The sequence below is a fragment of the Pungitius pungitius genome, chromosome 2, assembly GCF_949316345.1.
Source record: "Pungitius pungitius chromosome 2, fPunPun2.1, whole genome shotgun sequence".
Lineage (NCBI taxonomy): Eukaryota > Metazoa > Chordata > Actinopteri > Perciformes > Gasterosteidae > Pungitius > Pungitius pungitius.
In genome coordinates, this window is record NC_084901.1 from 829,476 (window position 1) to 847,583 (window position 18,108).

General features: G+C 43.4%; 79 non-coding genes across 79 annotated transcripts; all 79 read left to right on the forward strand.

Moving 5' to 3' along the window:
• The first annotated feature begins 4 nt into the window (after positions 1 to 4).
• Positions 5 to 116, forward strand: trnal-uaa (transfer RNA leucine (anticodon UAA)). Its single transcript has 2 exons — positions 5 to 42; positions 71 to 116. It is a non-coding gene; the product is annotated as a tRNA-Leu (tRNA).
• Positions 117 to 425: 309 nt separating this feature from the next.
• Positions 426 to 537, forward strand: trnal-caa (transfer RNA leucine (anticodon CAA)). Its single transcript has 2 exons — positions 426 to 463; positions 492 to 537. It is a non-coding gene; the product is annotated as a tRNA-Leu (tRNA).
• A 99-nt stretch (positions 538 to 636) lies between these two features.
• Positions 637 to 747, forward strand: trnal-uaa (transfer RNA leucine (anticodon UAA)). Its single transcript has 2 exons — positions 637 to 674; positions 702 to 747. It is a non-coding gene; the product is annotated as a tRNA-Leu (tRNA).
• A 100-nt stretch (positions 748 to 847) lies between these two features.
• Positions 848 to 960, forward strand: trnal-caa (transfer RNA leucine (anticodon CAA)). Its single transcript has 2 exons — positions 848 to 885; positions 913 to 960. It is a non-coding gene; the product is annotated as a tRNA-Leu (tRNA).
• A 100-nt stretch (positions 961 to 1,060) lies between these two features.
• trnal-caa (transfer RNA leucine (anticodon CAA)) lies at positions 1,061 to 1,173 on the forward strand. The gene is made up of 2 exons: positions 1,061 to 1,098; positions 1,126 to 1,173. It is a non-coding gene; the product is annotated as a tRNA-Leu (tRNA).
• Positions 1,174 to 1,272: 99 nt separating this feature from the next.
• Positions 1,273 to 1,384, forward strand: trnal-uaa (transfer RNA leucine (anticodon UAA)). Its single transcript has 2 exons — positions 1,273 to 1,310; positions 1,339 to 1,384. It is a non-coding gene; the product is annotated as a tRNA-Leu (tRNA).
• Positions 1,385 to 1,483: 99 nt separating this feature from the next.
• On the forward strand, positions 1,484 to 1,595 carry trnal-uaa (transfer RNA leucine (anticodon UAA)). The gene is made up of 2 exons: positions 1,484 to 1,521; positions 1,550 to 1,595. It is a non-coding gene; the product is annotated as a tRNA-Leu (tRNA).
• Positions 1,596 to 1,695: 100 nt separating this feature from the next.
• Positions 1,696 to 1,808, forward strand: trnal-caa (transfer RNA leucine (anticodon CAA)). Its single transcript has 2 exons — positions 1,696 to 1,733; positions 1,761 to 1,808. It is a non-coding gene; the product is annotated as a tRNA-Leu (tRNA).
• Positions 1,809 to 1,907: 99 nt separating this feature from the next.
• Positions 1,908 to 2,019, forward strand: trnal-uaa (transfer RNA leucine (anticodon UAA)). The gene is made up of 2 exons: positions 1,908 to 1,945; positions 1,974 to 2,019. It is a non-coding gene; the product is annotated as a tRNA-Leu (tRNA).
• A 99-nt stretch (positions 2,020 to 2,118) lies between these two features.
• Positions 2,119 to 2,231, forward strand: trnal-caa (transfer RNA leucine (anticodon CAA)). The gene is made up of 2 exons: positions 2,119 to 2,156; positions 2,184 to 2,231. It is a non-coding gene; the product is annotated as a tRNA-Leu (tRNA).
• A 99-nt stretch (positions 2,232 to 2,330) lies between these two features.
• Positions 2,331 to 2,442, forward strand: trnal-uaa (transfer RNA leucine (anticodon UAA)). Its single transcript has 2 exons — positions 2,331 to 2,368; positions 2,397 to 2,442. It is a non-coding gene; the product is annotated as a tRNA-Leu (tRNA).
• Positions 2,443 to 2,542: 100 nt separating this feature from the next.
• trnal-caa (transfer RNA leucine (anticodon CAA)) lies at positions 2,543 to 2,653 on the forward strand. The gene is made up of 2 exons: positions 2,543 to 2,580; positions 2,608 to 2,653. It is a non-coding gene; the product is annotated as a tRNA-Leu (tRNA).
• Positions 2,654 to 2,753: 100 nt separating this feature from the next.
• trnal-caa (transfer RNA leucine (anticodon CAA)) lies at positions 2,754 to 2,864 on the forward strand. The gene is made up of 2 exons: positions 2,754 to 2,791; positions 2,819 to 2,864. It is a non-coding gene; the product is annotated as a tRNA-Leu (tRNA).
• Positions 2,865 to 2,964: 100 nt separating this feature from the next.
• Positions 2,965 to 3,077, forward strand: trnal-caa (transfer RNA leucine (anticodon CAA)). The gene is made up of 2 exons: positions 2,965 to 3,002; positions 3,030 to 3,077. It is a non-coding gene; the product is annotated as a tRNA-Leu (tRNA).
• Positions 3,078 to 3,176: 99 nt separating this feature from the next.
• On the forward strand, positions 3,177 to 3,288 carry trnal-uaa (transfer RNA leucine (anticodon UAA)). The gene is made up of 2 exons: positions 3,177 to 3,214; positions 3,243 to 3,288. It is a non-coding gene; the product is annotated as a tRNA-Leu (tRNA).
• A 99-nt stretch (positions 3,289 to 3,387) lies between these two features.
• On the forward strand, positions 3,388 to 3,498 carry trnal-caa (transfer RNA leucine (anticodon CAA)). Its single transcript has 2 exons — positions 3,388 to 3,425; positions 3,453 to 3,498. It is a non-coding gene; the product is annotated as a tRNA-Leu (tRNA).
• Positions 3,499 to 3,811: 313 nt separating this feature from the next.
• trnal-uaa (transfer RNA leucine (anticodon UAA)) lies at positions 3,812 to 3,923 on the forward strand. The gene is made up of 2 exons: positions 3,812 to 3,849; positions 3,878 to 3,923. It is a non-coding gene; the product is annotated as a tRNA-Leu (tRNA).
• A 99-nt stretch (positions 3,924 to 4,022) lies between these two features.
• Positions 4,023 to 4,134, forward strand: trnal-uaa (transfer RNA leucine (anticodon UAA)). The gene is made up of 2 exons: positions 4,023 to 4,060; positions 4,089 to 4,134. It is a non-coding gene; the product is annotated as a tRNA-Leu (tRNA).
• A 99-nt stretch (positions 4,135 to 4,233) lies between these two features.
• trnal-caa (transfer RNA leucine (anticodon CAA)) lies at positions 4,234 to 4,344 on the forward strand. Its single transcript has 2 exons — positions 4,234 to 4,271; positions 4,299 to 4,344. It is a non-coding gene; the product is annotated as a tRNA-Leu (tRNA).
• Positions 4,345 to 4,444: 100 nt separating this feature from the next.
• On the forward strand, positions 4,445 to 4,555 carry trnal-caa (transfer RNA leucine (anticodon CAA)). The gene is made up of 2 exons: positions 4,445 to 4,482; positions 4,510 to 4,555. It is a non-coding gene; the product is annotated as a tRNA-Leu (tRNA).
• Positions 4,556 to 4,654: 99 nt separating this feature from the next.
• On the forward strand, positions 4,655 to 4,766 carry trnal-uaa (transfer RNA leucine (anticodon UAA)). The gene is made up of 2 exons: positions 4,655 to 4,692; positions 4,721 to 4,766. It is a non-coding gene; the product is annotated as a tRNA-Leu (tRNA).
• A 100-nt stretch (positions 4,767 to 4,866) lies between these two features.
• Positions 4,867 to 4,978, forward strand: trnal-uaa (transfer RNA leucine (anticodon UAA)). Its single transcript has 2 exons — positions 4,867 to 4,904; positions 4,933 to 4,978. It is a non-coding gene; the product is annotated as a tRNA-Leu (tRNA).
• Positions 4,979 to 5,078: 100 nt separating this feature from the next.
• On the forward strand, positions 5,079 to 5,189 carry trnal-uaa (transfer RNA leucine (anticodon UAA)). The gene is made up of 2 exons: positions 5,079 to 5,116; positions 5,144 to 5,189. It is a non-coding gene; the product is annotated as a tRNA-Leu (tRNA).
• A 100-nt stretch (positions 5,190 to 5,289) lies between these two features.
• Positions 5,290 to 5,400, forward strand: trnal-caa (transfer RNA leucine (anticodon CAA)). The gene is made up of 2 exons: positions 5,290 to 5,327; positions 5,355 to 5,400. It is a non-coding gene; the product is annotated as a tRNA-Leu (tRNA).
• A 100-nt stretch (positions 5,401 to 5,500) lies between these two features.
• On the forward strand, positions 5,501 to 5,611 carry trnal-caa (transfer RNA leucine (anticodon CAA)). The gene is made up of 2 exons: positions 5,501 to 5,538; positions 5,566 to 5,611. It is a non-coding gene; the product is annotated as a tRNA-Leu (tRNA).
• A 100-nt stretch (positions 5,612 to 5,711) lies between these two features.
• trnal-caa (transfer RNA leucine (anticodon CAA)) lies at positions 5,712 to 5,824 on the forward strand. The gene is made up of 2 exons: positions 5,712 to 5,749; positions 5,777 to 5,824. It is a non-coding gene; the product is annotated as a tRNA-Leu (tRNA).
• A 99-nt stretch (positions 5,825 to 5,923) lies between these two features.
• On the forward strand, positions 5,924 to 6,035 carry trnal-uaa (transfer RNA leucine (anticodon UAA)). The gene is made up of 2 exons: positions 5,924 to 5,961; positions 5,990 to 6,035. It is a non-coding gene; the product is annotated as a tRNA-Leu (tRNA).
• A 99-nt stretch (positions 6,036 to 6,134) lies between these two features.
• On the forward strand, positions 6,135 to 6,245 carry trnal-caa (transfer RNA leucine (anticodon CAA)). The gene is made up of 2 exons: positions 6,135 to 6,172; positions 6,200 to 6,245. It is a non-coding gene; the product is annotated as a tRNA-Leu (tRNA).
• A 313-nt stretch (positions 6,246 to 6,558) lies between these two features.
• trnal-uaa (transfer RNA leucine (anticodon UAA)) lies at positions 6,559 to 6,670 on the forward strand. The gene is made up of 2 exons: positions 6,559 to 6,596; positions 6,625 to 6,670. It is a non-coding gene; the product is annotated as a tRNA-Leu (tRNA).
• Positions 6,671 to 6,769: 99 nt separating this feature from the next.
• Positions 6,770 to 6,881, forward strand: trnal-uaa (transfer RNA leucine (anticodon UAA)). Its single transcript has 2 exons — positions 6,770 to 6,807; positions 6,836 to 6,881. It is a non-coding gene; the product is annotated as a tRNA-Leu (tRNA).
• Positions 6,882 to 6,980: 99 nt separating this feature from the next.
• Positions 6,981 to 7,091, forward strand: trnal-caa (transfer RNA leucine (anticodon CAA)). Its single transcript has 2 exons — positions 6,981 to 7,018; positions 7,046 to 7,091. It is a non-coding gene; the product is annotated as a tRNA-Leu (tRNA).
• Positions 7,092 to 7,401: 310 nt separating this feature from the next.
• trnal-uaa (transfer RNA leucine (anticodon UAA)) lies at positions 7,402 to 7,513 on the forward strand. The gene is made up of 2 exons: positions 7,402 to 7,439; positions 7,468 to 7,513. It is a non-coding gene; the product is annotated as a tRNA-Leu (tRNA).
• Positions 7,514 to 7,613: 100 nt separating this feature from the next.
• On the forward strand, positions 7,614 to 7,725 carry trnal-uaa (transfer RNA leucine (anticodon UAA)). The gene is made up of 2 exons: positions 7,614 to 7,651; positions 7,680 to 7,725. It is a non-coding gene; the product is annotated as a tRNA-Leu (tRNA).
• Positions 7,726 to 7,825: 100 nt separating this feature from the next.
• Positions 7,826 to 7,936, forward strand: trnal-uaa (transfer RNA leucine (anticodon UAA)). The gene is made up of 2 exons: positions 7,826 to 7,863; positions 7,891 to 7,936. It is a non-coding gene; the product is annotated as a tRNA-Leu (tRNA).
• A 99-nt stretch (positions 7,937 to 8,035) lies between these two features.
• On the forward strand, positions 8,036 to 8,147 carry trnal-uaa (transfer RNA leucine (anticodon UAA)). The gene is made up of 2 exons: positions 8,036 to 8,073; positions 8,102 to 8,147. It is a non-coding gene; the product is annotated as a tRNA-Leu (tRNA).
• A 100-nt stretch (positions 8,148 to 8,247) lies between these two features.
• On the forward strand, positions 8,248 to 8,359 carry trnal-uaa (transfer RNA leucine (anticodon UAA)). The gene is made up of 2 exons: positions 8,248 to 8,285; positions 8,314 to 8,359. It is a non-coding gene; the product is annotated as a tRNA-Leu (tRNA).
• Positions 8,360 to 8,459: 100 nt separating this feature from the next.
• On the forward strand, positions 8,460 to 8,571 carry trnal-uaa (transfer RNA leucine (anticodon UAA)). The gene is made up of 2 exons: positions 8,460 to 8,497; positions 8,526 to 8,571. It is a non-coding gene; the product is annotated as a tRNA-Leu (tRNA).
• Positions 8,572 to 8,671: 100 nt separating this feature from the next.
• trnal-uaa (transfer RNA leucine (anticodon UAA)) lies at positions 8,672 to 8,782 on the forward strand. Its single transcript has 2 exons — positions 8,672 to 8,709; positions 8,737 to 8,782. It is a non-coding gene; the product is annotated as a tRNA-Leu (tRNA).
• Positions 8,783 to 8,881: 99 nt separating this feature from the next.
• Positions 8,882 to 8,993, forward strand: trnal-uaa (transfer RNA leucine (anticodon UAA)). Its single transcript has 2 exons — positions 8,882 to 8,919; positions 8,948 to 8,993. It is a non-coding gene; the product is annotated as a tRNA-Leu (tRNA).
• Positions 8,994 to 9,093: 100 nt separating this feature from the next.
• On the forward strand, positions 9,094 to 9,205 carry trnal-uaa (transfer RNA leucine (anticodon UAA)). The gene is made up of 2 exons: positions 9,094 to 9,131; positions 9,160 to 9,205. It is a non-coding gene; the product is annotated as a tRNA-Leu (tRNA).
• A 99-nt stretch (positions 9,206 to 9,304) lies between these two features.
• Positions 9,305 to 9,415, forward strand: trnal-caa (transfer RNA leucine (anticodon CAA)). The gene is made up of 2 exons: positions 9,305 to 9,342; positions 9,370 to 9,415. It is a non-coding gene; the product is annotated as a tRNA-Leu (tRNA).
• Positions 9,416 to 9,514: 99 nt separating this feature from the next.
• On the forward strand, positions 9,515 to 9,626 carry trnal-uaa (transfer RNA leucine (anticodon UAA)). Its single transcript has 2 exons — positions 9,515 to 9,552; positions 9,581 to 9,626. It is a non-coding gene; the product is annotated as a tRNA-Leu (tRNA).
• Positions 9,627 to 9,725: 99 nt separating this feature from the next.
• On the forward strand, positions 9,726 to 9,836 carry trnal-caa (transfer RNA leucine (anticodon CAA)). Its single transcript has 2 exons — positions 9,726 to 9,763; positions 9,791 to 9,836. It is a non-coding gene; the product is annotated as a tRNA-Leu (tRNA).
• A 99-nt stretch (positions 9,837 to 9,935) lies between these two features.
• trnal-uaa (transfer RNA leucine (anticodon UAA)) lies at positions 9,936 to 10,047 on the forward strand. The gene is made up of 2 exons: positions 9,936 to 9,973; positions 10,002 to 10,047. It is a non-coding gene; the product is annotated as a tRNA-Leu (tRNA).
• Positions 10,048 to 10,147: 100 nt separating this feature from the next.
• trnal-uaa (transfer RNA leucine (anticodon UAA)) lies at positions 10,148 to 10,259 on the forward strand. The gene is made up of 2 exons: positions 10,148 to 10,185; positions 10,214 to 10,259. It is a non-coding gene; the product is annotated as a tRNA-Leu (tRNA).
• Positions 10,260 to 10,358: 99 nt separating this feature from the next.
• trnal-caa (transfer RNA leucine (anticodon CAA)) lies at positions 10,359 to 10,469 on the forward strand. Its single transcript has 2 exons — positions 10,359 to 10,396; positions 10,424 to 10,469. It is a non-coding gene; the product is annotated as a tRNA-Leu (tRNA).
• A 100-nt stretch (positions 10,470 to 10,569) lies between these two features.
• On the forward strand, positions 10,570 to 10,682 carry trnal-caa (transfer RNA leucine (anticodon CAA)). The gene is made up of 2 exons: positions 10,570 to 10,607; positions 10,635 to 10,682. It is a non-coding gene; the product is annotated as a tRNA-Leu (tRNA).
• A 100-nt stretch (positions 10,683 to 10,782) lies between these two features.
• Positions 10,783 to 10,893, forward strand: trnal-caa (transfer RNA leucine (anticodon CAA)). The gene is made up of 2 exons: positions 10,783 to 10,820; positions 10,848 to 10,893. It is a non-coding gene; the product is annotated as a tRNA-Leu (tRNA).
• Positions 10,894 to 10,992: 99 nt separating this feature from the next.
• Positions 10,993 to 11,104, forward strand: trnal-uaa (transfer RNA leucine (anticodon UAA)). The gene is made up of 2 exons: positions 10,993 to 11,030; positions 11,059 to 11,104. It is a non-coding gene; the product is annotated as a tRNA-Leu (tRNA).
• A 99-nt stretch (positions 11,105 to 11,203) lies between these two features.
• On the forward strand, positions 11,204 to 11,315 carry trnal-uaa (transfer RNA leucine (anticodon UAA)). Its single transcript has 2 exons — positions 11,204 to 11,241; positions 11,270 to 11,315. It is a non-coding gene; the product is annotated as a tRNA-Leu (tRNA).
• A 99-nt stretch (positions 11,316 to 11,414) lies between these two features.
• trnal-caa (transfer RNA leucine (anticodon CAA)) lies at positions 11,415 to 11,525 on the forward strand. Its single transcript has 2 exons — positions 11,415 to 11,452; positions 11,480 to 11,525. It is a non-coding gene; the product is annotated as a tRNA-Leu (tRNA).
• A 310-nt stretch (positions 11,526 to 11,835) lies between these two features.
• trnal-uaa (transfer RNA leucine (anticodon UAA)) lies at positions 11,836 to 11,947 on the forward strand. Its single transcript has 2 exons — positions 11,836 to 11,873; positions 11,902 to 11,947. It is a non-coding gene; the product is annotated as a tRNA-Leu (tRNA).
• A 100-nt stretch (positions 11,948 to 12,047) lies between these two features.
• trnal-uaa (transfer RNA leucine (anticodon UAA)) lies at positions 12,048 to 12,159 on the forward strand. Its single transcript has 2 exons — positions 12,048 to 12,085; positions 12,114 to 12,159. It is a non-coding gene; the product is annotated as a tRNA-Leu (tRNA).
• Positions 12,160 to 12,259: 100 nt separating this feature from the next.
• trnal-uaa (transfer RNA leucine (anticodon UAA)) lies at positions 12,260 to 12,370 on the forward strand. The gene is made up of 2 exons: positions 12,260 to 12,297; positions 12,325 to 12,370. It is a non-coding gene; the product is annotated as a tRNA-Leu (tRNA).
• Positions 12,371 to 12,469: 99 nt separating this feature from the next.
• trnal-uaa (transfer RNA leucine (anticodon UAA)) lies at positions 12,470 to 12,581 on the forward strand. The gene is made up of 2 exons: positions 12,470 to 12,507; positions 12,536 to 12,581. It is a non-coding gene; the product is annotated as a tRNA-Leu (tRNA).
• A 100-nt stretch (positions 12,582 to 12,681) lies between these two features.
• On the forward strand, positions 12,682 to 12,793 carry trnal-uaa (transfer RNA leucine (anticodon UAA)). The gene is made up of 2 exons: positions 12,682 to 12,719; positions 12,748 to 12,793. It is a non-coding gene; the product is annotated as a tRNA-Leu (tRNA).
• Positions 12,794 to 12,892: 99 nt separating this feature from the next.
• Positions 12,893 to 13,003, forward strand: trnal-caa (transfer RNA leucine (anticodon CAA)). Its single transcript has 2 exons — positions 12,893 to 12,930; positions 12,958 to 13,003. It is a non-coding gene; the product is annotated as a tRNA-Leu (tRNA).
• Positions 13,004 to 13,102: 99 nt separating this feature from the next.
• Positions 13,103 to 13,214, forward strand: trnal-uaa (transfer RNA leucine (anticodon UAA)). The gene is made up of 2 exons: positions 13,103 to 13,140; positions 13,169 to 13,214. It is a non-coding gene; the product is annotated as a tRNA-Leu (tRNA).
• A 100-nt stretch (positions 13,215 to 13,314) lies between these two features.
• trnal-caa (transfer RNA leucine (anticodon CAA)) lies at positions 13,315 to 13,425 on the forward strand. Its single transcript has 2 exons — positions 13,315 to 13,352; positions 13,380 to 13,425. It is a non-coding gene; the product is annotated as a tRNA-Leu (tRNA).
• Positions 13,426 to 13,524: 99 nt separating this feature from the next.
• Positions 13,525 to 13,636, forward strand: trnal-uaa (transfer RNA leucine (anticodon UAA)). Its single transcript has 2 exons — positions 13,525 to 13,562; positions 13,591 to 13,636. It is a non-coding gene; the product is annotated as a tRNA-Leu (tRNA).
• A 310-nt stretch (positions 13,637 to 13,946) lies between these two features.
• Positions 13,947 to 14,058, forward strand: trnal-uaa (transfer RNA leucine (anticodon UAA)). Its single transcript has 2 exons — positions 13,947 to 13,984; positions 14,013 to 14,058. It is a non-coding gene; the product is annotated as a tRNA-Leu (tRNA).
• Positions 14,059 to 14,157: 99 nt separating this feature from the next.
• Positions 14,158 to 14,269, forward strand: trnal-uaa (transfer RNA leucine (anticodon UAA)). The gene is made up of 2 exons: positions 14,158 to 14,195; positions 14,224 to 14,269. It is a non-coding gene; the product is annotated as a tRNA-Leu (tRNA).
• Positions 14,270 to 14,368: 99 nt separating this feature from the next.
• Positions 14,369 to 14,479, forward strand: trnal-caa (transfer RNA leucine (anticodon CAA)). The gene is made up of 2 exons: positions 14,369 to 14,406; positions 14,434 to 14,479. It is a non-coding gene; the product is annotated as a tRNA-Leu (tRNA).
• Positions 14,480 to 14,789: 310 nt separating this feature from the next.
• On the forward strand, positions 14,790 to 14,901 carry trnal-uaa (transfer RNA leucine (anticodon UAA)). Its single transcript has 2 exons — positions 14,790 to 14,827; positions 14,856 to 14,901. It is a non-coding gene; the product is annotated as a tRNA-Leu (tRNA).
• A 100-nt stretch (positions 14,902 to 15,001) lies between these two features.
• On the forward strand, positions 15,002 to 15,113 carry trnal-uaa (transfer RNA leucine (anticodon UAA)). Its single transcript has 2 exons — positions 15,002 to 15,039; positions 15,068 to 15,113. It is a non-coding gene; the product is annotated as a tRNA-Leu (tRNA).
• Positions 15,114 to 15,213: 100 nt separating this feature from the next.
• On the forward strand, positions 15,214 to 15,324 carry trnal-uaa (transfer RNA leucine (anticodon UAA)). The gene is made up of 2 exons: positions 15,214 to 15,251; positions 15,279 to 15,324. It is a non-coding gene; the product is annotated as a tRNA-Leu (tRNA).
• A 99-nt stretch (positions 15,325 to 15,423) lies between these two features.
• trnal-uaa (transfer RNA leucine (anticodon UAA)) lies at positions 15,424 to 15,535 on the forward strand. Its single transcript has 2 exons — positions 15,424 to 15,461; positions 15,490 to 15,535. It is a non-coding gene; the product is annotated as a tRNA-Leu (tRNA).
• Positions 15,536 to 15,635: 100 nt separating this feature from the next.
• Positions 15,636 to 15,747, forward strand: trnal-uaa (transfer RNA leucine (anticodon UAA)). Its single transcript has 2 exons — positions 15,636 to 15,673; positions 15,702 to 15,747. It is a non-coding gene; the product is annotated as a tRNA-Leu (tRNA).
• A 100-nt stretch (positions 15,748 to 15,847) lies between these two features.
• trnal-uaa (transfer RNA leucine (anticodon UAA)) lies at positions 15,848 to 15,959 on the forward strand. The gene is made up of 2 exons: positions 15,848 to 15,885; positions 15,914 to 15,959. It is a non-coding gene; the product is annotated as a tRNA-Leu (tRNA).
• Positions 15,960 to 16,058: 99 nt separating this feature from the next.
• On the forward strand, positions 16,059 to 16,169 carry trnal-caa (transfer RNA leucine (anticodon CAA)). Its single transcript has 2 exons — positions 16,059 to 16,096; positions 16,124 to 16,169. It is a non-coding gene; the product is annotated as a tRNA-Leu (tRNA).
• A 99-nt stretch (positions 16,170 to 16,268) lies between these two features.
• Positions 16,269 to 16,380, forward strand: trnal-uaa (transfer RNA leucine (anticodon UAA)). The gene is made up of 2 exons: positions 16,269 to 16,306; positions 16,335 to 16,380. It is a non-coding gene; the product is annotated as a tRNA-Leu (tRNA).
• A 100-nt stretch (positions 16,381 to 16,480) lies between these two features.
• Positions 16,481 to 16,591, forward strand: trnal-caa (transfer RNA leucine (anticodon CAA)). Its single transcript has 2 exons — positions 16,481 to 16,518; positions 16,546 to 16,591. It is a non-coding gene; the product is annotated as a tRNA-Leu (tRNA).
• A 99-nt stretch (positions 16,592 to 16,690) lies between these two features.
• trnal-uaa (transfer RNA leucine (anticodon UAA)) lies at positions 16,691 to 16,802 on the forward strand. Its single transcript has 2 exons — positions 16,691 to 16,728; positions 16,757 to 16,802. It is a non-coding gene; the product is annotated as a tRNA-Leu (tRNA).
• A 100-nt stretch (positions 16,803 to 16,902) lies between these two features.
• trnal-caa (transfer RNA leucine (anticodon CAA)) lies at positions 16,903 to 17,013 on the forward strand. Its single transcript has 2 exons — positions 16,903 to 16,940; positions 16,968 to 17,013. It is a non-coding gene; the product is annotated as a tRNA-Leu (tRNA).
• Positions 17,014 to 17,113: 100 nt separating this feature from the next.
• On the forward strand, positions 17,114 to 17,224 carry trnal-caa (transfer RNA leucine (anticodon CAA)). The gene is made up of 2 exons: positions 17,114 to 17,151; positions 17,179 to 17,224. It is a non-coding gene; the product is annotated as a tRNA-Leu (tRNA).
• Positions 17,225 to 17,323: 99 nt separating this feature from the next.
• Positions 17,324 to 17,435, forward strand: trnal-uaa (transfer RNA leucine (anticodon UAA)). The gene is made up of 2 exons: positions 17,324 to 17,361; positions 17,390 to 17,435. It is a non-coding gene; the product is annotated as a tRNA-Leu (tRNA).
• A 100-nt stretch (positions 17,436 to 17,535) lies between these two features.
• Positions 17,536 to 17,646, forward strand: trnal-caa (transfer RNA leucine (anticodon CAA)). The gene is made up of 2 exons: positions 17,536 to 17,573; positions 17,601 to 17,646. It is a non-coding gene; the product is annotated as a tRNA-Leu (tRNA).
• A 100-nt stretch (positions 17,647 to 17,746) lies between these two features.
• On the forward strand, positions 17,747 to 17,857 carry trnal-caa (transfer RNA leucine (anticodon CAA)). The gene is made up of 2 exons: positions 17,747 to 17,784; positions 17,812 to 17,857. It is a non-coding gene; the product is annotated as a tRNA-Leu (tRNA).
• A 99-nt stretch (positions 17,858 to 17,956) lies between these two features.
• On the forward strand, positions 17,957 to 18,068 carry trnal-uaa (transfer RNA leucine (anticodon UAA)). Its single transcript has 2 exons — positions 17,957 to 17,994; positions 18,023 to 18,068. It is a non-coding gene; the product is annotated as a tRNA-Leu (tRNA).
• Positions 18,069 to 18,108: the final 40 nt, after the last annotated feature.

An 18,108-nucleotide genomic window follows, 5' to 3' on the forward strand; every position in this document is an offset into this window, starting at 1 on the left:
AAATGTCAGGATGGCCGAGTGGTCTAAGGCGCCAGACTTAAGTTTCCACTCTGTTCTCAGCAAAAAAGACTTCTGGTCTCCAATTGGAGGCGTGGGTTCAAATCCCACTTCTGACATGTCAAACTACTTTTATGATTTACTCTGGACACTGACTCATTTGGACATGCTGGTTTTTAGATGGTATATTTATCGTTTTTTAATACATCATTTCAAATGTCAGGATGGCCGAGTGGTCTAAGGCGCCAGACTCAAGGTTGGAAACCTTTCTCAGGAAAGAGGCTTCTGGTCTCCGATTGGAGGCGTGTGTTCAAATCCCTCTTCTGACATGTCAAACTACTTTTATGATTTACTCTGGACACTGACTCATTTGGACATGCTGGTTTTTAGATGGTATATTTATCGTTTTTTAATACATTAGTTCAAATGTCAGGATGGCCGAGTGGTCTAAGGCGCCAGACTTAAGCTTCGACTCTGTTCTCAGCAAACAAGACTTCTGGTCTCCAATTGGAGGCGTGGGTTCAAATCCCACTTCTGACAAGTCAAACTACTTTTATGATTCACTCTGGACACTGACTCATTTGGACATGCTGCTTTTTAGATGGTATATTCATCGTTTTTTAACACTGCAGTGCTAATTTCAGGATGGCCGAGTGGTCTAAGGCGCCAGACTTAAGGTTGGAAACCTTTCTCAGGGAAGAGGCTTCTGGTCTCCGATTGGAGGCGTGGGTTCAAATCCCACTTCTGACATGTCAAACTACTTTTATGATTCACTCTGGACACTGACTCATTTGGACATGCTGCTTTTTTAGGTGGTATATTCATCGTTTTTCAACACTGCACTGCTAATGTCAGGATGGCCGAGTGGTCTAAGGCGCCAGACTCAAGGTTGGAAACCTTTCTCAGGAAAGAGGCTTCTGGTCTCTCCGATTGCAGGCGTGGGTTCAAATCCCACTTCTGACATGTCAAACTACTTTTATGATTCACTCTGGACACTGACTCATTTGGACATGCTGCTTTTTTAGGTGGTATATTCATCGTTTTTTAACACTGCAGTGCTAATGTCAGGATGGCCGAGTGGTCAAAGGCGCCAGACTCAAGGTTGGAAACCTTTCTCAGGAAAGAGGCTTCTGGTCTCTCCTATTGGAGGCGTGGGTTCAAATCCCTCTTCTGACATGTCAAACTACTTTTATGATTCACTCTGGACACTGACTCATTTGGACATGCTGCTTTTTAGATGGTATATTTATCGTTTTTTAATACATCAGTTCAAATGTCAGGATGGCCGAGTGGTCTAAGGCGCCAGACTTAAGTTTCGACTCTGTTCTCAGCAAAAAAGACTTCTGGTCTCCAATTTGAGGCGTGGGTTCAAATCCCACTTCTGACGTGTCAAACTACTTTTATGATTCACTCTGGACACTGACTCATTTGGACATGCTGGTTTTTAGATGGTATATTTATCGTTTTTTAATACATCAGTTCAAATGTCAGGATGGCCGAGTGGTCTAAGGCGCCAGACTTAAGTTTCGACTCTGTTCTCAGCAAAAAAGACTTCTGGTCTCCAATTGGAGGCGTGGGTTCAAATCCCACTTCTGACATGTCAAACTACTTTTATGATTCACTCTGGACACTGACTCATTTGGACATGCTGCTTTTTTAGGTGGTATATTCATCGTTTTTTAACACTGCAGTGCTAATGTCAGGATGGCCGAGTGGTCTAAGGCGCCAGACTCAAGGTTGGAAACCTTTCTCAGGAAAGAGGCTTCTGGTCTCTCCGATTGCAGGCGTGGGTTCAAATCCCACTTCTGACATGTCAAACTACTTTTATGATTCACTCTGGACACTGACTCATTTGGACATGCTGGTTTTTAGATGGTATATTTATCGTTTTTTAATACATTAGTTCAAATGTCAGGATGGCCGAGTGGTCTAAGGCGCCAGACTTAAGCTTCGACTCTGTTCTCAGCAAACAAGACTTCTGGTCTCCAATTGGAGGCGTGGGTTCAAATCCCACTTCTGACAAGTCAAACTACTTTTATGATTCACTCTGGACACTGACTCATTTGGACATGCTGCTTTTTAGATGGTATATTTATCGTTTTTTAACACTGCAGTGCTAATGTCAGGATGGCCGAGTGGTCTAAGGCGCCAGACTCAAGGTTGGAAACCTTTCTCAGGGAAGAGGCTTCTGGTCTCTCCTATTGGAGGCGTGGGTTCAAATCCCTCTTCTGACATGTCAAACTACTTTTATGATTCACTGTGGACACTCACTCATTTGGACATGCTGGTTTTTAGATGGTATATTTATCGTTTTTTAATACATCAGTTCAAATGTCAGGATGGCCGAGTGGTCTAAGGCGCCAGACTTAAGTTTCGACTCTGTTCTCAGCAAAAAAGACTTCTGGTCTCCAATTGGAGGCGTGGGTTCAAATCCCACTTCTGACATGTCAAACTACTTTTATGATTCACTCTGGACACTGACTCATTCAGACATGCTGCTTTTTTAGGTGGTATATTCATCGTTTTTCAACACTGCACTGCTAAAGTCAGGATGGCCGAGTGGTCTAAGGCGCCAGACTCAAGGTTGGAAACCTTTCTCAGGAAAGAGGCTTCTGGTCTCCGATTGGAGGCGTGGGTTCAAATCCCACTTCTGACATGTCAAACTACTTTTATGATTCACTCTGGACACTGACTCATTTGGACATGCTGCTTTTTTAGGTGGTATATTCATCGTTTTTCAACACTGCACTGCTAAAGTCAGGATGGCCGAGTGGTCTAAGGCGCCAGACTCAAGGTTGGAAACCTTTCTCAGGAAAGAGGCTTCTGGTCTCCGATTGGAGGCGTGGGTTCAAATCCCACTTCTGACATGTCAAACTACTTTTATGATTCACTCTGGACACTGACTCATTTGGACATGCTGCTTTTTTAGGTGGTATATTCATCGTTTTTTAACACTGCAGTGCTAATGTCAGGATGGCCGAGTGGTCTAAGGCGCCAGACTCAAGGTTGGAAACCTTTCTCAGGAAAGAGGCTTCTGGTCTCTCCGATTGCAGGCGTGGGTTCAAATCCCACTTCTGACATGTCAAACTACTTTTATGATTCACTCTGGACACTGACTCATTTGGACATGCTGGTTTTTAGATGGTATATTTATCGTTTTTTAATACATCAGTTCAATTGTCAGGATGGCCGAGTGGTCTAAGGCGCCAGACTTAAGTTTCGACTCTGTTCTCAGCAAAAAAGACTTCTGGTCTCCAATTGGAGGCGTGGGTTCAAATCCCACTTCTGACAAGTCAAACTACTTTTATGATTCACTCTGGACACTGACTCATTTGGACATGCTGCTTTTTAGATGGTATATTTATCGTTTTTTAACACTGCAGTGCTAATGTCAGGATGGCCGAGTGGTCTAAGGCGCCAGACTCAAGGTTGGAAACCTTTCTCAGGGAAGAGGCTTCTGGTCTCCGATTGGAGGCGTGGGTTCAAATCCCACTTCTGACATGTCAAACTACTTTTATGATTCACTCTGGACACTGACTCATTTGGACATGCTGCTTTTTTAGGTGGTATATTCATCGTTTTTTAACACTGCAGTGCTAATGTCAGGATGGCCGAGTGGTCTAAGGCGCCAGACTCAAGGTTGGAAACCTTTCTCAGGAAAGAGGCTTCTGGTCTCTCCTATTGGGAGGCGTGGTTTCAAATCCCTCTTCTGACATGTCAAACTACTTTTATGATTCACTGTGGACACTGACTCATTTGGACATGCTGCTTTTTAGATGGTATATTTATCGTTTTTTAATACATCAGTTCAAATGTCAGGATGGCCGAGTGGTCTAAGGCGCCAGACTTAAGTTTCGACTCTGTTCTCAGCAAAAAAGACTTCTGGTCTCCAATTGGAGGCGTGGGTTCAAATCCCACTTCTGACATGTCAAACTACTTTTATGATTCACTCTGGACACTGACTCATTTGGACATGCTGGTTTTTAGATGGTATATTTATCGTTTTTTAATACATTAGTTCAAATGTCAGGATGGCCGAGTGGTCTAAGGCGCCAGACTTAAGCTTCGACTCTGTTCTCAGCAAACAAGACTTCTGGTCTCCAATTGGAGGCGTGGGTTCAAATCCCACTTCTGACAAGTCAAACTACTTTTATGATTCACTCTGGACACTGACTCATTTGGACATGCTGCTTTTTAGATGGTATATTCATCGTTTTTTAACACTGCAGTGCTAATTTCAGGATGGCCGAGTGGTCTAAGGCGCCAGACTCAAGGTTGGAAACCTTTCTCAGGGAAGAGGCTTCTGGTCTCCGATTGGAGGCGTGGGTTCAAATCCCACTTCTGACATGTCAAACTACTTTTATGATTCACTCTGGACACTGACTCATTTGGACATGCTGCTTTTTTAGGTGGTATATTCATCGTTTTTCAACACTGCACTGCTAATGTCAGGATGGCCGAGTGGTCTAAGCCGCCAGACTCAAGGTTGGAAACCTTTCTCAGGAAAGAGGCTTCTGGTCTCCGATTGGAGGCGTGGGTTCAAATCCCACTTCTGATATGTCAAACTACTTTTATGATTCACTCTGGACACTGACTCATTTGGACATGCTGGTTTTTAGATGGTATATTTATCGTTTTTTAATACATCAGTTCAAATGTCAGGATGGCCGAGTGGTCTAAGGCGCCAGACTTAAGTTTCGACTCTGTTCTCAGCAAAAAAGACTTCTGGTCTCCAATTGGAGGCGTGGGTTCAAATCCCACTTCTGACATGTCAAACTACTTTTATGATTCACTCTGGACACTGACTCATTTGGACATGCTGCTTTTTTAGGTGGTATATTCATTGTTTTTTAACACTGCCGTGCTAATGTCAGGATGGCCGAGTGGTCTAAGGCGCCAGACTTAAGTTTCGACTCTGTTCTCAGCAAAAAAGACTTCTGGTCTCCGATTGGAGGCGTGGGTTCAAATCCCACTTCTGACATGTCAAACTACTTTTATGATTCACTCTGGACACTGACTCATTTGGACATGCTGCTTTTTTAGGTTGTATATTCATCGTTTTTTAACACTGCAGTGCTATTGTCAGGATGGCCGAGTGGTCTAAGGCGCCAGACTTAAGGTTGGAAACCTTTCTCAGGAAAGAGGCTTCTTGTCTCCGATTGGAGGCGTGGGTTCAAATCCCACTTCTGACATGTCAAACTACTTTTATGATTCACTCTGGACACTGACTCATTCAGACATGCTGCTTTTTTAGGTGGTATATTCATCGTTTTTCAACACTGCACTGCTAAAGTCAGGATGGCCGAGTGGTCTAAGGCGCCAGACTCAAGGTTGGAAACCTTTCTCAGGAAAGAGGCTTCTGGTCTCCGATTGGAGGCGTGGGTTCAAATCCCACTTCTGACATGTCAAACTACTTTTATGATTCACTCTGGACACTGACTCATTTGGACATGCTGCTTTTTTAGGTGGTATATTCATCGTTTTTCAACACTGCACTGCTAAAGTCAGGATGGCCGAGTGGTCTAAGGCGCCAGACTCAAGGTTGGAAACCTTTCTCAGGAAAGAGGCTTCTGGTCTCCGATTGGAGGCGTGGGTTCAAATCCCACTTCTGACATGTCAAACTACTTTTATGATTCACTCTGGACACTGACTCATTTGGACATGCTGCTTTTTTAGGTGGTATATTCATCGTTTTTTAACACTGCAGTGCTAATGTCAGGATGGCCGAGTGGTCTAAGGCGCCAGACTCAAGGTTGGAAACCTTTCTCAGGAAAGAGGCTTCTGGTCTCTCCGATTGCAGGCGTGGGTTCAAATCCCACTTCTGACATGTCAAACTACTTTTATGATTCACTCTGGACACTGACTCATTTGGACATGCTGGTTTTTAGATGGTATATTTATCGTTTTTTAATACATCAGTTCAATTGTCAGGATGGCCGAGTGGTCTAAGGCGCCAGACTTAAGTTTCGACTCTGTTCTCAGCAAAAAAGACTTCTGGTCTCCAATTGGAGGCGTGGGTTCAAATCCCACTTCTGACAAGTCAAACTACTTTTATGATTCACTCTGGACACTGACTCATTTGGACATGCTGCTTTTTAGATGGTATATTTATCGTTTTTTAACACTGCAGTGCTAATGTCAGGATGGCCGAGTGGTCTAAGGCGCCAGACTCAAGGTTGGAAACCTTTCTCAGGGAAGAGGCTTCTGGTCTCCGATTGGAGGCGTGGGTTCAAATCCCACTTCTGACATGTCAAACTACTTTTATGATTCACTCTGGACACTGACTCATTTGGACATGCTGCTTTTTTAGGTGGTATATTCATCGTTTTTTAACACTGCAGTGCTAATGTCAGGATGGCCGAGTGGTCTAAGGCGCCAGACTCAAGGTTGGAAACCTTTCTCAGGAAAGAGGCTTCTGGTCTCTCCTATTGGGAGGCGTGGTTTCAAATCCCTCTTCTGACATGTCAAACTACTTTTATGATTCACTGTGGACACTGACTCATTTGGACATGCTGCTTTTTAGATGGTATATTTATCGTTTTTTAATACATCAGTTCAAATGTCAGGATGGCCGAGTGGTCTAAGGCGCCAGACTTAAGTTTCGACTCTGTTCTCAGCAAAAAAGACTTCTGGTCTCCAATTGGAGGCGTGGGTTCAAATCCCACTTCTGACATGTCAAACTACTTTTATGATTCACTCTGGACACTGACTCATTTGGACATGCTGGTTTTTAGATGGTATATTTATCGTTTTTTAATACATTAGTTCAAATGTCAGGATGGCCGAGTGGTCTAAGGCGCCAGACTTAAGCTTCGACTCTGTTCTCAGCAAACAAGACTTCTGGTCTCCAATTGGAGGCGTGGGTTCAAATCCCACTTCTGACAAGTCAAACTACTTTTATGATTCACTCTGGACACTGACTCATTTGGACATGCTGCTTTTTAGATGGTATATTCATCGTTTTTTAACACTGCAGTGCTAATTTCAGGATGGCCGAGTGGTCTAAGGCGCCAGACTCAAGGTTGGAAACCTTTCTCAGGGAAGAGGCTTCTGGTCTCCGATTGGAGGCGTGGGTTCAAATCCCACTTCTGACATGTCAAACTACTTTTATGATTCACTCTGGACACTGACTCATTTGGACATGCTGCTTTTTTAGGTGGTATATTCATCGTTTTTCAACACTGCACTGCTAATGTCAGGATGGCCGAGTGGTCTAAGCCGCCAGACTCAAGGTTGGAAACCTTTCTCAGGAAAGAGGCTTCTGGTCTCCGATTGGAGGCGTGGGTTCAAATCCCACTTCTGATATGTCAAACTACTTTTATGATTCACTCTGGACACTGACTCATTTGGACATGCTGGTTTTTAGATGGTATATTTATCGTTTTTTAATACATCAGTTCAAATGTCAGGATGGCCGAGTGGTCTAAGGCGCCAGACTTAAGTTTCGACTCTGTTCTCAGCAAAAAAGACTTCTGGTCTCCAATTGGAGGCGTGGGTTCAAATCCCACTTCTGACATGTCAAACTACTTTTATGATTCACTCTGGACACTGACTCATTTGGACATGCTGCTTTTTTAGGTGGTATATTCATTGTTTTTTAACACTGCCGTGCTAATGTCAGGATGGCCGAGTGGTCTAAGGCGCCAGACTTAAGTTTCGACTCTGTTCTCAGCAAAAAAGACTTCTGGTCTCCGATTGGAGGCGTGGGTTCAAATCCCACTTCTGACATGTCAAACTACTTTTATGATTCACTCTGGACACTGACTCATTTGGACATGCTGCTTTTTTAGGTTGTATATTCATCGTTTTTTAACACTGCAGTGCTATTGTCAGGATGGCCGAGTGGTCTAAGGCGCCAGACTTAAGGTTGGAAACCTTTCTCAGGAAAGAGGCTTCTTGTCTCCGATTGGAGGCGTGGGTTCAAATCCCACTTCTGACATGTCAAACTACTTTTATGATTCACTCTGGACACTGACTCATTTGGACATGCTGGTTTTTAGATGGTATATTTATCGTTTTTAAATACATCAGTTCAAATGTCAGGATGGCCGAGTGGTCTAAGGCGCCAGACTTAAGTTTCCACTCTGTTCTCAGCAAAAAAGACTTCTGGTCTCCAATTGGAGGCGTGGGTTCAAATCCCACTTCTGACATGTCAAACTAATTTTATGATTCACTGTGGACACTGACTCATTTGGACATGCTGCTTTTTTAGGTTGTATATTCATCGTTTTTTAACACTGCAGTGCTAATGTCAGGATGGCCGAGTGGTCTAAGGCGCCAGACTTAAGTTTCGACTCTGTTCTCAGCAAAAAAGACTTCTGGTCTCCAATTGGAGGCGTGGGTTCAAATCCCACTTCTGACATGTCAAACTACTTTTATGATTCACTCTGGACACTGACTCATTTGGACATGCTGCTTTTTTAGGTGGTATATTCATTGTTTTTTAACACTGCCGTGCTAATGTCAGGATGGCCGAGTGGTCTAAGGCGCCAGACTTAAGTTTCGACTCTGTTCTCAGCAAAAAAGACTTCTGGTCTCCGATTGGAGGCGTGGGTTCAAATCCCACTTCTGACATGTCAAACTACTTTTATGATTCACTCTGGACACTGACTCATTTGGACATGCTGCTTTTTTAGGTTGTATATTCATCGTTTTTTAACACTGCAGTGCTAATGTCAGGATGGCCGAGTGGTCTAAGGCGCCAGACTTAAGGTTGGAAACCTTTCTCAGGAAAGAGGCTTCTTGTCTCCGATTGGAGGCGTGTGTTCAAATCCCACTTCTGACATGTCAAACTACTTTTATGATTCACTCTGGACACTGACTCATTTGGACATGCTGGTTTTTAGATGGTATATTTATCGTTTTTAAATACATCAGTTCAAATGTCAGGATGGCCGAGTGGTCTAAGGCGCCAGACTTAAGTTTCCACTCTGTTCTCAGCAAAAAAGACTTCTGGTCTCCAATTGGAGGCGTGGGTTCAAATCCCACTTCTGACATGTCAAACTACTTTTATGATTCACTGTGGAAACTGACTCATTTGGACATGCTGCTTTTTTAGGTTGTATATTCATCGTTTTTTAACACTGCAGTGCTAATGTCAGGATGGCCGAGTGGTCTAAGGCGCCAGACTTAAGTTTCCACTCAGTTCTCAGCAAAAAAGACTTCTGGTCTCCAATTGGAGGCGTGGGTTCAAATCGCACTTCTGTCATGTCAAACTACTTTTATGATTTACTCTGGACACTGACTCATTTGGACATGCTGGTTTTTAGATGGTATATTTATCGTTTTTTAATACATCATTTCAAATGTCAGGATGGCCGAGTGGTCTAAGGCGCCAGACTCAAGGTTGGAAACCTTTCTCAGGAAAGAGGCTTCTGGTCTCCGATTGGAGGCGTGTGTTCAAATCCCACTTCTGACATGTCAAACTACTTTTATGATTCACTCTGGACACTGACTCATTTGGACATGCTGGTTTTTAGATGGTATATTTATCGTTTTTAAATACATCAGTTCAAATGTCAGGATGGCCGAGTGGTCTAAGGCGCCAGACTTAAGTTTCCACTCTGTTCTCAGCAAAAAAGACTTCTGGTCTCCAATTGGAGGCGTGGGTTCAAATCCCACTTCTGACATGTCAAACTACTTTTATGATTTACTCTGGACACTGACTCATTTGGACATGCTGGTTTTTAGATGGTATATTTATCGTTTTTTAATACATCATTTCAAATGTCAGGATGGCCGAGTGGTCTAAGGCGCCAGACTCAAGGTTGGAAACCTTTCTCAGGAAAGAGGCTTCTGGTCTCCGATTGGAGGCGTGTGTTCAAATCCCACTTCTGACATGTCAAACTACTTTTATGATTCACTCTGGACACTGACTCATTTGGACATGCTGGTTTTTAGATGGTATATTTATCGTTTTTAAATACATCAGTTCAAATGTCAGGATGGCCGAGTGGTCTAAGGCGCCAGACTTAAGTTTCCACTCTGTTCTCAGCAAAAAAGACTTCTGGTCTCCAATTGGAGGCGTGGGTTCAAATCCCACTTCTGACATGTCAAACTACTTTTATGATTCACTGTGGAAACTGACTCATTTGGACATGCTGCTTTTTTAGGTTGTATATTCATCGTTTTTTAACACTGCAGTGCTAATGTCAGGATGGCCGAGTGGTCTAAGGCGCCAGACTTAAGTTTCCACTCTGTTCTCAGCAAAAAAGACTTCTGGTCTCCAATTGGAGGCGTGGGTTCAAATCCCACTTCTGACATGTCAAACTACTTTTATGATTTACTCTGGACACTGACTCATTTGGACATGCTGGTTTTTAGATGGTATATTTATCGTTTTTTAATACATCATTTCAAATGTCAGGATGGCCGAGTGGTCTAAGGCGCCAGACTCAAGGTTGGAAACCTTTCTCAGGAAAGAGGCTTCTGGTCTCCGATTGGAGTCGTGGGTTCAAATCCCACTTCTGACATGTCAAACTACTTTTATGATTCACTCTGGACACTGACTCATTTGGACATGCTGCTTTTTTAGGTGGTATATTCATTGTTTTTTAACACTGCAGTGCTAATGTCAGGATGGCCGAGTGGTCTAAGGCGCCAGACTCAAGGTTGGAAACCTTTCTCAGGAAAGAGGCTTCTGGTCTCTCCGATTGCAGGCGTGGGTTCAAATCCCACTTCTGACATGTCAAACTACTTTTATGATTCACTCTCGACACTGACTCATTTGGACATGCTGCTTTTTTAGGTGGTATATTCATCGTTTTTCAACACTGCACTGCTAAAGTCAGGATGGCCGAGTGGTCTAAGGCGCCAGACTCAAGGTTGGAAACCTTTCTCAGGAAAGAGGCTTCTGGTCTCCGATTGGAGGCGTGGGTTCAAATCCCACTTCTGACATGTCAAACTACTTTTATGATTCACTCTGGACACTGACTCATTTGGACATGCTGGTTTTTAGATGGTATATTTATCGTTTTTTAATACATCAGTTCAAATGTCAGGATGGCCGAGTGGTCTAAGGCGCCAGACTTAAGTTTCGACTCTGTTCTCAGCAAAAAAGACTTCTGGTCTCCAATTGGAGGCGTGGGTTCAAATCCCACTTCTGACATGTCAAACTACTTTTATGATTCACTCTGGACACTGACTCATTTGGACATGCTGGTTTTTAGATGGTATATTTATCGTTTTTTAATACATTAGTTCAAATGTCAGGATGGCCGAGTGGTCTAAGGCGCCAGACTTAAGCTTCGACTCTGTTCTCAGCAAACAAGACTTCTGGTCTCCAATTGGAGGCGTGGGTTCAAATCCCACTTCTGACAAGTCAAACTACTTTTATGATTCACTCTGGACACTGACTCATTTGGACATGCTGCTTTTTAGATGGTATATTCATCGTTTTTTAACACTGCAGTGCTAATTTCAGGATGGCCGAGTGGTCTAAGGCGCCAGACTCAAGGTTGGAAACCTTTCTCAGGGAAGAGGCTTCTGGTCTCCGATTGGAGGCGTGGGTTCAAATCCCACTTCTGACATGTCAAACTACTTTTATGATTCACTCTGGACACTGACTCATTTGGACATGCTGCTTTTTTAGGTGGTATATTCATCGTTTTTCAACACTGCACTGCTAATGTCAGGATGGCCGAGTGGTCTAAGCCGCCAGACTCAAGGTTGGAAACCTTTCTCAGGAAAGAGGCTTCTGGTCTCCGATTGGAGGCGTGGGTTCAAATCCCACTTCTGATATGTCAAACTACTTTTATGATTCACTCTGGACACTGACTCATTTGGACATGCTGGTTTTTAGATGGTATATTTATCGTTTTTTAATACATCAGTTCAAATGTCAGGATGGCCGAGTGGTCTAAGGCGCCAGACTTAAGTTTCGACTCTGTTCTCAGCAAAAAAGACTTCTGGTCTCCAATTGGAGGCGTGGGTTCAAATCCCACTTCTGACATGTCAAACTACTTTTATGATTCACTCTGGACACTGACTCATTTGGACATGCTGCTTTTTTAGGTGGTATATTCATTGTTTTTTAACACTGCCGTGCTAATGTCAGGATGGCCGAGTGGTCTAAGGCGCCAGACTTAAGTTTCGACTCTGTTCTCAGCAAAAAAGACTTCTGGTCTCCGATTGGAGGCGTGGGTTCAAATCCCACTTCTGACATGTCAAACTACTTTTATGATTCACTCTGGACACTGACTCATTTGGACATGCTGCTTTTTTAGGTTGTATATTCATCGTTTTTTAACACTGCAGTGCTATTGTCAGGATGGCCGAGTGGTCTAAGGCGCCAGACTTAAGGTTGGAAACCTTTCTCAGGAAAGAGGCTTCTTGTCTCCGATTGGAGGCGTGGGTTCAAATCCCACTTCTGACATGTCAAACTACTTTTATGATTCACTCTGGACACTGACTCATTTGGACATGCTGGTTTTTAGATGGTATATTTATCGTTTTTAAATACATCAGTTCAAATGTCAGGATGGCCGAGTGGTCTAAGGCGCCAGACTTAAGTTTCCACTCTGTTCTCAGCAAAAAAGACTTCTGGTCTCCAATTGGAGGCGTGGGTTCAAATCCCACTTCTGACATGTCAAACTAATTTTATGATTCACTCTGGACACTGACTCATTTGGACATGCTGCTTTTTTAGGTGGTATATTCATTGTTTTTTAACACTGCCGTGCTAATGTCAGGATGGCCGAGTGGTCTAAGGCGCCAGACTTAAGTTTCGACTCTGTTCTCAGCAAAAAAGACTTCTGGTCTCCGATTGGAGGCGTGGGTTCAAATCCCACTTCTGACATGTCAAACTACTTTTATGATTCACTCTGGACACTGACTCATTTGGACATGCTGCTTTTTAGATGGTATATTTATCGTTTTTTAATACATCAGTTCAAATGTCAGGATGGCCGAGTGGTCTAAGGAGCCAGACTCAAGGTTGGAAACCTTTCTCAGGAAAGAGGCTTCTGGTCTCCGATTGGAGGCGTGGGTTCAAATCCCACTTCTGACATGTCAAACTACTTTTATGATTCACTCTGGACACTGACTCATTTGGACATGCTGCTTTTTAGATGGTATATTTATCGTTTTTTAATACATCAGTTCAAATGTCAGGATGGCCGAGTGGTCTAAGGCGCCAGACTTAAGTTTCGACTCTGTTCTCAGCAAAAAAGACTTCTGGTCTCCAATTGGAGGCGTGGGTTCAAATCCCACTTCTGACATGTCAAACTACTTTTATGATTCACTCTGGACACTGACTCATTTGGACATGCTGCTTTTTTAGGTGGTATATTCATCGTTTTTTAACACTGCAGTGCTAATGTCAGGATGGCCGAGTGGTCTAAGGCGCCAGACTCAAGGTTGGAAACCTTTCTCAGGAAAGAGGCTTCTGGTCTCCGATTGGAGGCGTGGCTTCAAATCCCACTTCTGACATGTCAAACTACTTTTATGATTCACTCTGGACACTGACTCATTTGGACATGCTGCTTTTTAGATGGTATATTTATCGTTTTTTAATACATCAGTTCAAATGTCAGGATGGCCGAGTGGTCTAAGGCGCCAGACTTAAGTTTCGACTCTGTTCTCAGCAAAAAATACTTCTGGTCTCCAATTGGAGGCGTGGGTTCAAATCCCACTTCTGACATGTCAAACTACTTTTATGATTCACTCTGGACACTGACTCATTTGGACATGCTGCTTTTTTAGGTGGTATATTCATCGTTTTTCAACACTGCACTGCTAATGTCAGGATGGCCGAGTGGTCTAAGCCGCCAGACTCAAGGTTGGAAACCTTTCTCAGGAAAGAGGCTTCTGGTCTCCGATTGGAGGCGTGGTTTCAAATCCCACTTCTGACATGTCAAACTACTTTTATGATTCACTCTGGACACTGACTCATTTGGACATGCTGGTTTTTAGATGGTATATTTATCGTTTTTTAATACATCAGTTCAAATGTCAGGATGGCCGAGTGGTCTAAGGCGCCAGACTTAAGTTTCGACTCTGTTCTCAGCAAAAAAGACTTCTGGTCTCCAATTGGAGGCGTGGGTTCAAATCCCACTTCTGACATGTCAAACTACTTTTATGATTCACTCTGGACACTGACTCATTTGGACATGCTGGTTTTTAGATGGTATATTTATAGTTTTTTAATACATTAGTTCAAATGTCAGGATGGCCGAGTGGTCTAAGGCGCCAGACTTAAGCTTCGACTCTGTTCTCAGCAAACAAGACTTCTGGTCTCCAATTGGAGGCGTGGGTTCAAATCCCACTTCTGACAGGTCAAACTACTTTTATGATTCACTCTGGACACTGACTCATTTGGACATGCTGCTTTTTAGATGGTATATTCATCGTTTTTTAACACTGCAGTGCTAATTTCAGGATGGCCGAGTGGTCTAAGGCGCCAGACTCAAGGTTGGAAACCTTTCTCAGGGAAGAGGCTTCTGGTCTCCGATTGGAGGCGTGGGTTCAAATCCCACTTCTGACATGTCAAACTACTTTTATGATTCACTCTGGACACTGACTCATTTGGACATGCTGCTTTTTTAGGTGGTATATTCATCGTTTTTCAACACTGCACTGCTAATGTCAGGATGGCCGAGTGGTCTAAGCCGCCAGACTCAAGGTTGGAAACCTTTCTCAGGAAAGAGGCTTCTGGTCTCCGATTGGAGGCGTGGGTTCAAATCCCACTTCTGATATGTCAAACTACTTTTATGATTCACTCTGGACACTGACTCATTTGGACATGCTGGTTTTTAGATGGTATATTTATCGTTTTTTAATACATCAGTTCAAATGTCAGGATGGCCGAGTGGTCTAAGGCGCCAGACTTAAGTTTCGACTCTGTTCTCAGCAAAAAAGACTTCTGGTCTCCAATTGGAGGCGTGGGTTCAAATCCCACTTCTGACATGTCAAACTACTTTTATGATTCACTCTGGACACTGACTCATTTGGACATGCTGCTTTTTTAGGTGGTATATTCATTGTTTTTTAACACTGCCGTGCTAATGTCAGGATGGCCGAGTGGTCTAAGGCGCCAGACTTAAGTTTCGACTCTGTTTTCAGCAAAAAAGACTTCTGGTCTCCGATTGGAGGCGTGGGTTCAAATCCCACTTCTGACATGTCAAACTACTTTTATGATTCACTCTGGACACTGACTCATTTGGACATGCTGCTTTTTTAGGTTGTATATTCATCGTTTTTTAACACTGCAGTGCTATTGTCAGGATGGCCGAGTGGTCTAAGGCGCCAGACTTAAGGTTGGAAACCTTTCTCAGGAAAGAGGCTTCTGGTCTCCGATTGGAGGCGTGGCTTCAAATCCCACTTCTGACATGTCAAACTACTTTTATGATTCACTCTGGACACTGACTCATTTGGACATGCTGCTTTTTAGATGGTATATTTATCGTTTTTTAATACATCAGTTCAAATGTCAGGATGGCCGAGTGGTCTAAGGCGCCAGACTTAAGTTTCCACTCTGTTCTCAGCAAAAAAGACTTCTGGTCTCCAATTGGAGGCGTGGGTTCAAATCCCACTTCTGACATGTCAAACTAATTTTATGATTCACTGTGGACACTGACTCATTTGGACATGCTGCTTTTTTAGGTTGTATATTCATCGTTTTTTAACACTGCAGTGCTAATGTCAGGATGGCCGAGTGGTCTAAGGCGCCAGACTTAAGTTTCAACTCTGTTCTCAGCAAAAAAGACTTCTGGTCTCCAATTGGAGGCGTGGGTTCAAATCCCACTTCTGACATGTCAAACTACTTTTATGATTCACTCTGGACACTGACTCATTTGGACATGCTGCTTTTTTAGGTGGTATATTCATTGTTTTTTAACACTGCCGTGCTAATGTCAGGATGGCCGAGTGGTCTAAGGCGCCAGACTTAAGTTTCGACTCTGTTCTCAGCAAAAAAGACTTCTGGTCTCCGATTGGAGGCGTGGGTTCAAATCCCACTTCTGACATGTCAAACTACTTTTATGATTCACTCTGGACACTGACTCATTTGGACATGCTGCTTTTCAGATGGTATATTTATCGTTTTTTAATACATCAGTTCAAATGTCAGGATGGCCGAGTGGTCTAAGGAGCCAGACTCAAGGTTGGAAACCTTTCTCAGGAAAGAGGCTTCTGGTCTCCGATTGGAGGTGTGGGTTCAAATCCCACTTCTGACATGTCAAACTACTTTTATGATTCACTCTGGACACTGACTCATTTGGACATGCTGCTTTTTAGATGGTATATTTATCGTTTTTTAATACATCAGTTCAAATGTCAGGATGGCCGAGTGGTCTAAGGCGCCAGACTTAAGTTTCGACTCTGTTCTCAGCAAAAAAGACTTCTGGTCTCCAATTGGAGGCGTGGGTTCAAATCCCACTTCTGACATGTCAAACTACTTTTATGATTCACTCTGGACACTGACTCATTTGGACATGCTGCTTTTTTAGGTGGTATATTCATCGTTTTTTAACACTGCAGTGCTAATGTCAGGATGGCCGAGTGGTCTAAGGCGCCAGACTCAAGGTTGGAAACCTTTCTCAGGAAAGAGGCTTCTGGTCTCCGATTGGAGGCGTGGGTTCAAATCCCACTTCTGACATGTCAAACTACTTTTATGATTCACTCTGGACACTGACTCATTTGGACATGCTGCTTTTTAGATGGTATATTTATCGTTTTTTAATACATCAGTTCAAATGTCAGGATGGCCGAGTGGTCTAAGGCGCCAGACTTAAGTTTCGACTCTGTTCTCAGCAAAAAAGACTTCTGGTCTCCAATTAGAGGCGTGGGTTCAAATCCCACTTCTGACATGTCAAACTACTTTTATGATTCACTCTGGACACTGACTCATTTGGACATGCTGCTTTTTTAGGTGGTATATTCATCGTTTTTTAACACTGCAGTGCTAATGTCAGGATGGCCGAGTGGTCTAAGGCGCCAGACTCAAGGTTGGAAACCTTTCTCAGGAAAGAGGCTTCTGGTCTCCGATTGGAGGCGTGGGTTCAAATCCCACTTCTGACATGTCAAACTACTTTTATGATTCACTCTGGACACTGACTCATTTGGACATGCCGCTTTTTTAGGTGGTATATTCATCGTTTTTCAACACTGCACTGCTAAAGTCAGGATGGCCGAGTGGTCTAAGGCGCCAGACTCAAGGTTGGAAACCTTTCTCAGGAAAGAGGCTTCTGGTCTCCGATTGGAGGCGTGGGTTCAAATCCCACTTCTGACATGTCAAACTACTTTTATGATTCACTCTGGACACTGACTCATTTGGACATGCTGCTTTTTAGATGGTATATTTATCGTTTTTTAATACATCAGTTCAAATGTCAGGATGGCCGAGTGGTCTAAGGCGCCAGACTTAAGTTTCGACTCTGTTCTCAGCAAAAAAGACTTCTGGTCTCCAATTGGAGGCGTGGGTTCAAATCCCACTTCTGACATGTCAAACTACTTTTATGATTCACTCTGGACACTGACTCATTTGGACATGCTGCTTTTTTAGGTGGTATATTCATCGTTTTTTAACACTGCAGTGCTAATGTCAGGATGGCCGAGTGGTCTAAGGCGCCAGACTCAAGGTTGGAAACCTTTCTCAGGAAAGAGGCTTCTGGTCTCCGATTGGAGGCGTGGGTTCAAATCCCACTTCTGACATGTCAAACTACTTTTATGATTCACTCTGGACACTGACTCATTTGGACATGCTGCTTTTTTAGGTGGTATATTCATCGTTTTTCAACACTGCACTGCTAAAGTCAGGATGGCCGAGTGGTCTAAGGCGCCAGACTCAAGGTTGGAAACCTTTCTCAGGAAAGAGGCTTCTGGTCTCCGATTGGAGGCGTGGGTTCAAATCCCACTTCTGACATGTCAAACTGCTTTTATGATTCACTCTGGACACTGACTCATTTGGACATGCTGCTTTTTAGATGGTATATTTATCGTTTTTTAATACATCAGTTCAAATGTCAGGATGGCCGAGTGGTCTAAGGCGCCAGACTTAAGTTTCGACTCTGTTCTCAGCAAAAAAGACTTCTGGTCTCCAATCGGAGGCGTGGGTTCAAATCCCACTTCTGACATGTCAAACTACTTTTATGATTCACTCTGGACACTGACTCA